Below are 14,572 nucleotides of genomic sequence, written 5' to 3'. Positions count from 1 at the left end.
ATGAACCGGGTGTGCAAACCCTACCTTGACAAGTTCGTCATTGTCTTCTTCGACGACATTCTAATCTACTCCAGGAGTCAGGAGGAGCACGAACAGCACTTACGTCTTATATGCTGACACAGAAAGGTGTCACCTACCGTTGGGGAGATTCCCAAGAGACCGCTTTTCAGTACCTAAAGGATAGGCTTTGCAGTGCACCTATTCTCTCATTGCCGGAGAGCACAGATGACTTCGTGGTTTATTGTGACGCATCGATACAGGGTCTTGGTTGTGTGTTGATGCAACGGGATAAGGTTATTGCTTACTCTTCGCGGCAACTCAAGATTCATGAACGGAACTACACGACGCACGATTTAGAGCTGGGAGCTGTTGTTTTCGCACTTAAGATATGGCGACACTACCTGTACGGTACCTGGTGCACCATTTACACCGATCACAGGAGTCTCGAGCATATTCTTAAGCAAAAGGACTTGAACATGCGTCAATGAAGATGGGTTGAACTTCTGAATGACTACGAATGCGCCACCAAGTATCATCCAGGCCAGGCCAATGGTGTGGCCGACGCCCTCAGTCGAAAGGACACCCTACCTAAGCGCGTGCGAGCGCTACAGCTTACTATTCAGTCCAGTCTTCCTGCACAGATACGTGATGCTCAGATAGAAGCATTGAAATCCGAGAACGTCATGGCTGAAGCCTTACGCAGTTCAAGGCAACGAATGGAACAAAAGGAAGACGGCGCCTACTATGTAACGGGACGTAATTGGGTCCCACTTTATGGCGGTTTACGAGAGCTTGTTATGGACGAAGCACACAAGTCTCGCTACTCGGTACATCCAGGGTCGGACAAAATGTACCACGACATCAGAACTACTTATTGATGGCCTAGCATGAAGGCCCACATTGCAAATGTTTGACTGGTACTTCAGCAGCCTAAGATACCTCAATGGAAATGGGAAGAAATTTCCATGGATTTCGTTACAGGCCTACCTAGATCCCGGCGTGGGGAAGATACTATATGGGTGATCGTGGATCGACTCACCAGGTCTGCACACTTCCTGGCTATAAAGGAAACGGATAAGTTCTCCACTCTCGCAGACATCTACCTTAAAGAAGTTGTTTTGAGGCACGGGGTGCCCACCTCCATTATTTCGGATCGGGATGCACGATTCACGTCAGAGCTATGGCAAGCGAAGCACGAATATTTCGGCTCACGATTAGACATGAGCACAGCACATCATTCTCAGACGGATGGGCAGTCTGAGCGCACGATTCAAACTCTTGAAGACATGCTTCGGGCATGTGTTATCGATTTCGGCAATGGCTGGGAAAAGCACCTCCCTTTGGTGGAGTTTTTGTACAATAACAGTTATCACACCAGCATTCAAGCCGCTCCATTCGAGGCATTGTACAGAAGTAAATGCCGGTCACCTCTCTGTTGGGCAGAGGTGGGGGATAGTCAGATCACGGGTCCAGAGATTGAAGTGGACGCCACAGAAAAGATTGCACAGATACGACAACGCATGGCGGCAGCTCGTGACCGTCAGAAAGCCTACGCGGTTAAGCGTAGCAAGCCTTTGGAATTTCAGGTCGGGGACCGGGTGTTATTAGAAGTCTCACCCTGGAAGGGTGTGGTTCGATTTGGTAAACGAGGCAAACTCAATCCACGGTATGTTGGACCGTTCGAAATCACTGAAAGAATAGGCCAAGTAGCCTACAGACTGAACCTACCAGCTGAACTCGGTGCAGTTCACAACGTATTCCACGTGTCGAATCTGAAGAAGTGTCTGTCAGATGAGACCCTCATAGTTCCTTTTAAGGAACTCACTATCGACGAGCGGTTGCAGTTCGTCGAGGAACCAGTTGAAATCACGGACCGGGATGTGAAGGTCCTCAAACACAAGAGAATCCCTCTTGTTCGAGTTCGTTGGAACTCCCAACGTGGCCCAGAGTACACCTGGGAACGCGAAGACCAGATGACAGAAAAGTACCCCAGTTATTCGAAAACAATGCAACCACTACTGAGGCTGAAGCTACTACTACTGAATTTCGGGACGAAATTCCAAATCAACGGGGGGATGATGTGACACCCCGGGAAAACCAGTGAACGATATAACTTACCTAGCTTCCTCAGTGAGTGCGTACCAAATTTCGGGACGAAATTTCTTTTAAGTTGGGGATAATGTGACAACTCGAATTTCCAAGATTCTTATTTCGCATTTATTGCACGTTCAAGTATTGTTTAGCTGTTTAAATTACACAATTGATTACTTTGGAATTGTTTACGTTTTGGTATAATGAAGTGTATTGTGTGATTGTGCATGACTATGTGTTAATTATGATAAACTTGTCAAATGTGTAAACTTGGTGGTGAAACTGTGTAATTAATTGGAATAGTGCACTATTGTAAAATATAATACTTGAGGATATAGAGGACAATTAGTGGAATTCTAGTAATACATAACCCTAAACTCCTTCACTAATCATTTGGCACAAAAACCAAAGCACGTACATTCATCTCTCTAGCAACCATCATCACCACCATCATTGGCACAAGGCATTCATCACTTTCGATTCCTCTATTTCACTAAAATCATTCAAGGTAATCGTTATTGATCATTGTAATGCATGTAAACCCTAAATGATTGTTGATTGTATCGATTCATGATTCTTGTAATTCTTGAAAAACCCTAGATTATCTTATGAAGGTTCTGCGTTTTAAATTGATATTGAATATTGTGATGATGATGATTATTTACATACTTGATAAATTGTTCTTGGGATTGATTGTTGATTGAATTAGAAATGGAATTGCCGTTATGCGTTGATACATAAGGAATTAGGGTTTTGAGTCGTATGAGAACGTAACTGATATGATGCTCTTCTGTATTGGAATTCATGTTATTAATTGTCTGAGTTATCATAATTGTCTGAGTTTAACCCATGAAATGTTACCCGAATATGTTAATAGGTTGCCTGAGTATAATATAATACCATCCAGTCCGAGGTTATTAAATGAGAACATGTCTGAGGTTATCTAATGAAAACAAGGTCCGAGTTTAAGTAGAAGCAAAGGACCGAATTTATTTGATGAATAAATAAGAACCGAGTTTGATATTATGTCATTGGGCCGAGTTTATTGATTGTCACATAGGATCCGAGTTTATTAAAAATTGCATATGGTCCGAGTATAAGGAACACATATGGACCGAGTTTATCAAAACCACTTAGGATCCGAGTTTATTAAGATTGCATTGAGTCCGAGTTTAGTAATCAGCATGCTGTCCGAGTTTAGTGGTCATCATTTGTCCGAGTTTAATGGACTTCCCTGCCCGAGTTTGTCGATTAGAACCCCATCACCTGGTCCGAATTTATTGACATTTTGATTCCTGAGTTTAACTAATGGCTGGTCCGAGTTTATTGAATCATGCATGGTCCGAGTTTCTCATGATGCATAGGTCCGACTTTTTGTGTTGATGTAGCCTGAGTTTTTTAAGGCTTCAAGCTGATGTCCGACTTTGTTAAGGGATCTATGAGGTCCGAACTTATTTTCAATACAAGGTCCGAGCTTTGTGTCCTAGTGTAGTGTCCAACCCTCGTATGCTTTTCATGATTCGAGTTCTAGTTGAGTATATAGTCGAGTTGTAATTGTGACAAGAATGCATAATCTGACTTTTACACAAGGATATAATATCAGACTTTCATTGATGTATATATATATATATATTGCCTGAATTTCATATGTAATGTATGTCTGAGCCTCGTGATACTTGCATGACCTGAGTTTCATTCATGTACAACCTGTCTGAGTTTTAATAGAATATTTTACGGTCTTGTTTGAAGAATAACATGCTATCGTAGGCTGTATATGACTTGTATATAATTGATGATACCGTAAGACGCTGTATGTATGAACTATCTGTATCATATCATCCTACACACACAGTTATCACACGAATCACAACTGTTTAGACATCAATGATTTGCAAATCCTAATTTGATGCAAACACTTACATCGTATCATGTGCAACACATCCTAGGTCGTGTGTTACGGACTTAGAGATTTATAAACCCTAGAAGCAATAACATACCGAGCAAACCAAGGTGAGTTCACACAGCCAAGGCATGGGGTTCCCAGGGTGGGAATGGGATTTGATTATTTACTGGTACTTATCTATACTGGAACGTAGTGATGTGATTTGATGAACTATGGTACATTCTCCGCTGATTGAACTACGACTAGACTAGTAACACTTATTGAACTGAACTTCGCACACCTGCCAAGGGTTGGCCACGATATTATGACTGACTTCGCACACCTGCCTTTGGAAGGCCGCGAACTGTAATTTACATATCTTCGCACACCTGCCTGGTAGGCCGCGATACAGATAAACCTGGTCTAGAACACTTGGGATGAACATCCCCTAATATCTTCGCATACCTGCCTGGGAGGCCGCGATGGAAACTAATACGATACGTGACATAACAAACGAACATACTACTACTCACGCTATACTATTACTGAACTGCTAAACTGTGAACTCGCTCAACTAGTTTGTTGATCCTCTGTTACATGCCTTGCAGGACATTAGGTACATATGGAGCTTGCACAGGGAGGAGCAGGTCGTTGTGGAGATTGGATCGTGGATGTTATGTTATACTTACAACATTTAAACTATTTGCATACACTGGATATCATTATTACGCTTCCGCTACTTGAAATATGTTTTGTTGGAACATCAATCGTATTGAATAGTTGGTTTACATTTATTATACTTGACATTAACTACATGTTCGATATGATTGGTGGCTTGATCCTGGTCAGTCACGCTCCCAAGCGGTGATACTCCGCAGGTGGATTTTGGGGGTGTGACAGAGTACCTCTCTCGATTATCTCCGATAGAGACGGAAGGTTCGTGTCAAGGATATGGCAATCCTTCCAGGAAGCTTTTGGCTCAAAGTTGAATCTGAGCACTGCTTTTCACCCGCAGACCGACGGCCAAAGCGAGCGGACGATACAGACACTAGAAGATATGCTGAGAGCATGTGTGATGGATTTGGGCGGTAGCTGGGGTAAACATTTGCCTCTGGTTGAGTTTTCATACAACAACAGCTACCACACCAGTATTGGTGCTGCGCAATTCGAAGCTTTATATGGGCGCAAGTGCAGATCACCGCTTTGTTGGGCTGACGCAGGTGATAGACAATTGGTTGGTCCTGAAGTAGTCCAGGAAACCACCGACAAGACCGCACAAATCCGAGATCGCATCAGTGCGGCTCGTGACAGGCAGAAAGCCTACGCGGATCGAAGCAGGAAACCTCTAGAGTTTGAGGTTGGTGAGATGGTTTTGTTGAAGGTATCACCCTGGAAGGGTGTGGCACGCTTTGGGAAACGTGGAAAGTTAAACCCGAGGTATATTGGACCATTCAAGATCTTGGAGAGAATCGGGTTAGTAGCATACAAGTTGGATTTACCTGCTGAACTGAATGGTGTTCACGATACATTCCATGTATCCAATCTGAAGAAGAGTCCAACTCAAGTTACCATTGCCATTCCCACCGACGAAATTCATGTTGACGACACGCTCCATTTCGTTGAAGAACCTGTAGAGGTCATGTATTGGAAAGTAAACAAGACCCGTCGGAGCAGTGTCAAGCTCGTCAAAGTTCGTTGGAATGCTAGACATGGTCCTGAATTCACCTGGGAGCGTGAGGACCGAATGAAAGAGAAATACCCCCACCTATTCCCTGAGAACCCTGCTTCTACAAGCAGAACTTAAAATTTCGGGACGAAATTTCTTTAACGGGGGGAGAATGTGACAACCCTCACTAAACCAGGTATCCGTACGATTTAATTAATAATTAATTGCTGCTTAATTACTGTGCTTAACTGAAATTGCTAACGAACTGCTACTTGATTTCTAGTACTTGTATATTCCTGCATCATACTTTGATTTCCGTCACTACATTATTTACACGTTGAACCTTAGTGACAAACATGATGCACTAAAGCACAGTAGCATTAGAACGGATAACCTATTGAACATGCTGATAAAGCCAGCATCAGGCAGACACTGCCTCTAAGGGCCTGTATGAGCCAGAAATATTTTACTACACCCATAGTGAGTGTAGGGATACAAGGGTTGTAGAACTGCGTCTCTAGGAATAAGATATAATGATTGGATGTGCCTAAAACGTACTCTAAGCACGAAACACAGCACTTTTATTAACATACTAGCTTCCGGCTAACTAATAAAGTGCCAAAACATGAGGAAAATATTCCTGACACTTTGCAGAATGAGTTGTGTCACTAAAAATATTATTTACGACACTTAAAAGCTTATTTAAGCACTTTAACGGATTACTATCTAACCGAACAACCGGATTATACCCGGAACATAAAAATATTGACATTAACAATATTGGTCTTTTCCTGAGCCAGTTAGGGTCCCTGAATACCCTAACACCCGCATTATAACACAACATGTGACTAACTAAGTTAACCCCTAATCTAACTTGGTTTAACTTAACTAAATGCTAACTATCTACTTGAAATCGAACCAAGACCCCCCCCCCTTGTAATCGGCCCCATAACTAGGGGGACACACATGTACCATTTGTTGATTATTTAAATAAACATGTCTAGTATCAACTAGACATAAAATCCAAGGGATTATCACTTGAGTTTATCTATAAATACCTTGAGTTTACACAAGAGTTCATTCACACCACAAACCACCCAAGACTTTCTCTCCTCTCTTGCTCTAGCTCTCGGCCGAGCACACACCCACACACCCCACCATTTTCGGCTTTTGATCCATACATTCCAACATCATACAAGTCTTACGGATCACGCATAAGGAGTCTTGGAACTAACGGAAGGCAAAGGACCTCGTTATCTTGCTTTTATCCACCACATTTTTGCATAGATTCTTCCCTAGCCCTGAGCTAGAGGTATAACACTTAAAACTCATACTCGAATCATTCTAAGGTGGTTAATAAGATTTGTAACGGTTAAAACTCGGAAACTTGCATTTTGAATCTTTAAAGTCTACTAAAACATGAATATTGTTGGATAAAAGCTTAATACTTGTGTAAAAGTTGTAGTACTTGAAAGCTGTGATTATTGAGGCCCGATCTACGTTGTGGTAGCTCGGATCATCGTTTAACCCGACTTTGTTAAGATCATAGATCTTGACATAAGCTTGTTTCTATCGGTACAAGGGTTAAAAGGTGAAACTCTACCACACGAGAAACATGAACTTGTGTAAAAGTATTTTTACTTGTAAAATAGTGTTTAAAACTAGCGGATCTACGTATCTGCAAGTGGTATTTTCAAAGGACCAAGTGTCGAGAAAATCATGTTTTCTAAAAGTCGGATGACACACTAACAAGTATGATTTTTACAAACCACAAGTGTATAAACACTTGTGAAACGAAAGGTTTCGACAAAATAACAATCTTTGTAAAAAATGACGGAAAGATGTAAAGATGAATTTATTCTAAAAACGGGGTTTTTACAAGATTAAGTTACTTTACACATAGATCCACAGAATATAACGGGATCTACACTATAGTTTTCAGAAAAACTACAAGTTCATGTGATTATGCGATTTACATACTTGTCGACTAGTTTGATGTGTCGGAAATTGTTTGATTGAATCAAGAAGTTGTTGAAATGATTTTGTAAAGAAAATGATACGCTTGAAAGCGTGGCCACCTCCAGTTACAGGGGAAACTCTGGCGAAATTTTTCTAAAACCTAACACTTAGAATTATTTACAAGTGTTAGAATTATTTTTGATATGTTTTCAAAATATATTTCGCCATGACTTTATTTACAAATATTCGGAGGTGGGAATTTTCACAAAACTAAGCGTGATAAATATATATTTGGTAAATATATCTTCCACAACACTGTTTATGATTATTTTGTGAAAATACACAAATATTATTTTTAGAGTAAAAATAATATTTGCAAACGTTGACAAATCCAAAATAATACAAACGCTTTCACGATAAACATATAAGTTACAACGGTAATTATTATTACCACACGATTACTAAAACGTAACTTACGCATTATACGGAAATGATTATGAACGTATATTTTATCAACGTATTATTTTTGGGAAAGAATTATGTGAAATGGAAAATATAATATTTTTGAGAAAAATATTTATATTTGGAATGAAGATATATTAAGTGAGACTTAATATTATAAATAGAACGCACATGTATTAAATCCCCCATCCTTGGGAAGGAGATTAACTACCAAGTACATGCAAAATATAAACACGAAATAGTTGTCTAACTATTTCCCAAAAACCCAAACTATAAAGCTAAGGCACGGCCATCCGTCTAATAGAATTAGTACATGTAGGTCGTCGCACAGCTGACATTCGGAGTACTTGGTAGAGACGCACTGACTGTGAGTTCATGTCCCCCTTTTCTCTTAACTGTTTTCAGTTTTCTAAACTGCGGGGGTGAAATACATGTTACTATGTTTATGATTAATTTATACATGGTATGGTTAGCGTAAGGAGGTTTGTTACTTAGATCATGTGAATGGGTAGGCGGAAACTTGAGGTCATTAATCCTCAGGATAGGACCGAGGGGCAGGAGCGATAGATCTATTTGGGTGTAGCGAGCCCAGTCCCAGGCCCAGCATAACGGACCTCGGGATGACTTTGTACCCGACGCATAAATCTGCTAGGTTTGAGCCTTCCTACTTGTATTTCACACATATCAATGGCCTTGCAAACCATTTGTGATCTCTTTTTCCTTATTTGCTACATACCAGGATTTTTGATAAATACAAAGGTTTATATACTCACTTACACATGAACTCGCTCAACATTATTGTTGATTTTTCAACTTACATGTATTTCAGGGAATTAAAAGATCTGGCACGGTATGGCACGTTTTCCCACTGCACTAGTTTCCAAGGTCATCCGGGGTTTAGGGAATGTGACTCTTTCCTGGACAAGTCACAGTCCTTAAACTGTGTTTATGTTATAGTTGTTTTGTTTGGGAAACAATGTATGGTTATTAGAGTGTTGTTCCGTTTAAACAATGATACTATGTTTGGTTTTAAAATTTAATGGATGACTCTTGCACGTTTTTAATTCATATAGCTTTGTTATGATTAAGCTATGGTATTAAGAAGTCACACCAAATTAACCACGCTTCCCCAAAGCCAGGGTGTGACATATATATCTATACTACTTTATAAAGCATATAGGAAGGACAGAAATGGTCATTTGCCACTTTACAAGTCTTTGAAGCCCATTGTACAACCTGTTAAGCACAAATGTGTTGAAAACTTCTTTTAAACACATGCTGATGGAATTTTGGGCGGCCACTTTTTTGTTCAAAATTTAAATCCCCACTCATCCACTCTTCCTTACCAGTCTCTTCCTTCCAGTCTCTTCCTTCCGTTCTCTCCCCCTCTCAAAACCATCCCAATTCTCATTTTTCTGTAAACATGAACCTTAAAAGCACCCAAGTTCTCCATGGCAAATCACCCAATTTCTTCCCTTCTCTGCTTCCAGAGATGACTATGGTGGTGTCACGGAAGAGGTCGAGGCAAGTTCCAACAACCCGAGGTAAGTCCGACAACTTCCTTTGATTTTTTTAGATCATGCCCTTTAGTTTTTGAATCCGATGTTTGTATCTGCTTTAAACTTGCAGATCTAGGGTTTTACTTTCGAATTCATGTCTGAGGTAAACTCTACTTTGAATCAACAGATCTAGGGTTTTATATCTCACGTCTGAGGGTTTATTTGACAGATCTCATGATTCCACTTGGCTGAGGTATCTTCTCTGGCGGCGGCAGTGAATGTGACAACGGTGTACGGGAGCTGCGTGTGTGGAGACTCGATGAAAATGGGTGGCTCCGGCATCAACAGCATGCAGCGGCTAGGGTTCTGACCATGACCACCTGGTAAGTTCAGTTCATCCAAAAATCTTTACCGAAGAACAAGTAAACATGTTTTATCATCTTTTTGTTTAAATGTGTTTTAAAAAGCTGTTAAATTTGTGAAGATCCGCTGTATAAGGAGTTGTGGAAGGCTTGTGCAGGGCCATTTGTGAAGATCCGCTGGAAAAACGAACGCTTTTGATGAGGTATAATACGGCTTCTGGTTTGTCTCCATTTTTCCTCACTGATTTCTTTCAATCTTTTGACATTCTTGAAAATATATCGTAGGATGTTACATAACCTAGCTTTATAGTTGATGATACAAACTGTGAAACTCAAGATGATGACAACACCAACGAAGATAGCGAGTCAGATGATGACGATGATCATTTCGATTCTGTTTGTGCGATATGTGATAATGGTGGCAAGCTTACATGGTACAGCTTTTTTACTTCACGTCTTCATTTTCTTAAGAAAAAATTTAAATGATTTTTAACTGATGGTTTTTTGATGACTTTGTCGTCAATTGCAGTTGTGAAGAGAGATGTTTTAGGTCGTTTCACGCAACCCCAGATTCTGAAGAGGCACAAGAGTCTAATTGTGAATCTCTTTGTTTATCTCTTGAAGAACTGGAGGTTAGTTAATCGTATAGGAGATTGGATGATATCATATATATTGTTTCATTTAATTATTCTTTTAAATATTTATTCTTTGCAGAGTCAAAATGAATATAAGTGTGAAAATTGCCAGTATAGTCTGCAGCAGTACTTTGTCTGTGGTGAACTAGGGTCTTCTGATAAATCTTCAAATACAGAGGTATGTAATACTCGAGAAAATATATTTTCATCGTCATTTTTCCCAATGATATTCAGCAATTATCTATTGGTATCATTGTGTAGGTTTTTCGTTGTAGTTCTGCAACGTGTGACCACTTTCATCGTCATTTTTCCCAATGATATTCAGCAGTACTTTGTTTTTATATATTGTGTAGGTCAAAGGGTTGGATGTGGACGCCCTTCACATCTCTCACATTCAGTTGAACCAAGCCTAGAAACAGAGACGTCGTACATACCGGGCACAGGGAAGAATTTATCGTGACGTAGTTGTCAAAAGCGCAAAAGGCGCGCGCCTAGGCGCTCGGGCGCAGCAAAGTGAGCCAATAGCGCCTGGTGGTGTAGCCTAGGCGCAAAAATGGGCTTTTTCTGTAAAAACGGTGGTCAGGCGCAAAAGGCGCGCACCTAGGCGAGGGGCACAATGAAAAAAACAAGCAAAAACGACCATAAAAAAACAAGGGCAGATTCACTAAAAACGAGTGCAAAAACAGACCTCACGCGGGCCCGGTTTTTCGGAGCTGCATTCGTTCCTGCGGGATGTGCGGGCACGCACGAGTTCAACTAAATTTCAGTTCAGAAACTCATTTCGGAGCTGCATTCGTTTCCAGAGTGGCTCGATTCTTCATTACAAGGTGTTTGTCATGTTTGCATGTTTTTATACCGTCTTTTAAAAATGGGAAAGTGGAAAATCCGCCTTTTTTGATTGCTGGAGCAACAGGTTCAATTGTTGGTAGCACTGGATTGCGTGAAAAGGCTGCTAATATTATCCACGTCGCCTATAAGTAAATAATTACTTTCTCAGCTTACCTTTCATCGTGTTTCCCTTATTTATTTTTTCCCACATAATTATTTGTCCACTGGAATTGCAGATACTTGGTTGAGAAAAAATCAGATGACAACATTCTTTTGTTACTCCTTATTCGTGTTATTGAGGCTTTGGGGACTATGGTAATGTAGATTGCATTACTGCAATCATTTTGACCTCATAAATCATTTCATTAAAACATTAGAGTAAAATGCCATTTTCGTCCCTGAGGTTTGGTCAGTTTTTCAATCCTTTTGGATCCATATACGAAAAACAAACCTTTGGACGAAAGTCGCAAAACTCGCCATATCTCAGGGACGAAAATGGCATTTTACTCAAAACATTACATTATCAGTGAAACTATATATTTTTATGCTCATACTTGACACCAATAATTAAAAGAAAAACAAAAAAAAATTGACGTATGACCTGCTCAAATATTCACATGTTTTGACCTGATCCATTACCCATAGTTGTTAAAAGCCATCGCCTCTTGCGCCTAGGCCCAATTTCCTAGCGAGGCGAGCCAATTGCGCCTTAAGTCGAGGCAATTGCGCTTTAATTCTCCATGTGATGGTTCATGCGCAGATTCCGGCCAAATTCTCTAAATTCCGGCAAGATTACAGCTAGATTTCTACTTTTATCTAATGAAACTACTTTTCTACACTAATAAACTAGCATTTTATAACTTTTGGTACTAAATAGACGATACTAAATGTTATATAATAGCTTTAGTTTATTTTATTTGAAGAATAGTATTAATTTTCTATTATACAAAAATATTTTAATTTTTTTTTGTTGTGCGCTTTTTTTTTCTCAGGCCCACGCTTTATTTGCGCCTTGCGCCTTGCGCCTTGCGCCTAGGCCCCAGGCGAGGCCTATGCGCCTTGGGTGCGCCTAACGCTTTTAATAACTATGCCGTTACCCAACCTGCTCATTTGCAACCTCCATTTTATATCATCTATTTTTGTATATTTATTGACGAACTTGTTGTACAGGAAGTTTTGAAATATTAAGAGTGGACCAACCATAGGCAGGCATGGAAATTATAATCAGTTGCCATTATGGAACCTCCAGTTAACTTTATTGTGCCAGCTCAATCTATAGGAAAGAAAAGGTAAAGTTTCTTACATATATTTACTTTTTGAATAAATGGTTTTGATTTGTTTATATTATTATTTTAGGCCAAGGTGGGCTCTCATTGACAAAGCATACATGCATAATACATGGATAAAACTTCACAATCGTCGTATCATTTGTATCGTACAAGTAAAAACGTATCTCCTTCAGACAATGTGAATCTTGCTGGGAGATCACTTGTGAAAATGATTAAACGATGGCCATCTTTAATTGCAAAGTGTGTGCTTACACTCACTGAGAACCTGAGAACCCCGAGCTCACCGGAATATTTGGCATGGTTTTTTCATGTTTTAGATTTAATTTTAATAGTTTTATGGTTATAGTTCTATTTCCAAATTGATGTTCACCCCCTAACGAACTAAAAGAACGCAGGTTTTTATATGGTCTTGCAAGACTTAGAACATGAAATAAAATCACTAAAGTTATTGGGATTTTGCTAATTATTAATTTTTGCTTTTAATGAATAGAGTTCAAACCTTTACAAAGGAAATATTGATGCTTACGTTAGTGATATTGGCGTTGGATAATCAAGTGCGTTTTTTTCTTAATATTAAAATAAAAAGTTCATTTTAATCTTACACAGTGGTTGATGTATCAACTGTATTGTTACTAATAACATTTACATGAGTATGTTTTTAGGGATGCATATGGAATTTTGGGTCTATAACATGCTGACAAAAGACGGTGGCATGATTTGAGATATATGAACCAACCCATTATGATCCAACCAAGAACCTAAACTGACCCGAACGGCTGTATTTTAGTTCTGTTTCTTTTTGAAATTATATGTAATTCAAATGTGTTAGTTTGAGTCTGGGATGGAAATGCTCAATATGGTTTGTTGCTTTGAGCCAAACAACATAAATACCCACGGGTTGCCGCGAACATTTCCAATAGTTCTATTTTAAAGAGACCGGTAAAACTAAAAAAAACAAAATTATGCATGGATTCGATCAGTTGTCATGTTAAAAGCACAAATGGAATTCACTTATTATATCTTCAAAATTGCTAGATGTGAATTTAATATCTAAGTTGGTGATAGAACAATACATTAATCTACTTTACGGGTATAGTTAATGGTAAGTTGGTGATATGTTCACGCCCTATGTTGTCGATTCCACGACAACGCGCGGGTTTCCTACTATATATAGTTATTGATGATGTGTAAATGTGAATGTGATTCATAGGTGGATGCACAAACGTTCCATGGCCGGTTTTGAAGTATCTTAACCGAAAATTTAGATTTTAGTTATTACCCAACTGAATTGAAACTTCTCATGCACACCCTTAGAATTACTAACAAGTGTTGTATTTTCTGGTGCATCGTGAATTTGGTTTTGGTAAAAAAAAATGGTATGTTTTTTACGCTTTTTTAGTTAGTTTTGTAGTTTTCGCGTTAACTAGTGGTTTTCATTTGAACCTTCCCCCATATATATATATTTAGTGTGGGGTTCATTGGGGAACACTAAAAAAGTGGGGAACCGGGAAACCCCCTTCTAAACCATTGGATCTAAAAATTAAGCAGCTGAGATTAGATTTGAGGTTTAAGACTAAATAGAAAAGAGAAAACACGGAAGGGTATATTTGGAATAATTGAAAAACTAGGTTATGAAGTGAAACCAATTCTTCCGATATCATTTTTATTCCACCAGGACGACGAGAAATCAATATCGTCGGAGAAATCATTGAGAGGTCCAGAGAAATCAATTGAGAGGTGCGTTTCACTCTTTTCGATCTCAGTTTCACCACAAAACCTACGTGTTCTTATTACATTGATCTGATATCGTGATATGTGTTGTTTCTAGGGTTTCTCAAACATTTGCATTTGTTCCGGTAGTTTTTGAATACGAATACACACCGTAATGGTAATACGTCT

General features: G+C 39.4%; 1 long non-coding RNA gene across 1 annotated transcript; it reads left to right on the top strand.

Annotated features, from left to right (window-relative positions):
* The first annotated feature begins 9,496 nt into the window (after positions 1-9,496).
* LOC110938840 lies at positions 9,497-10,736 on the top strand. The gene is made up of 7 exons (XR_002591739.2): positions 9,497-9,604; positions 9,690-9,722; positions 9,789-9,942; positions 10,044-10,124; positions 10,207-10,355; positions 10,451-10,553; positions 10,636-10,736. It is a non-coding gene; the product is annotated as an uncharacterized LOC110938840 (long non-coding RNA).
* The last annotated feature ends 3,836 nt before the right edge of the window (positions 10,737-14,572 follow it).

Source organism: Helianthus annuus, chromosome 5 (genome assembly GCF_002127325.2).
Source record: "Helianthus annuus cultivar XRQ/B chromosome 5, HanXRQr2.0-SUNRISE, whole genome shotgun sequence".
In the NCBI taxonomy this organism is placed as follows: domain Eukaryota; kingdom Viridiplantae; phylum Streptophyta; class Magnoliopsida; order Asterales; family Asteraceae; genus Helianthus; species Helianthus annuus.
This window is presented reverse-complemented; position numbering and strand designations above follow the sequence as displayed.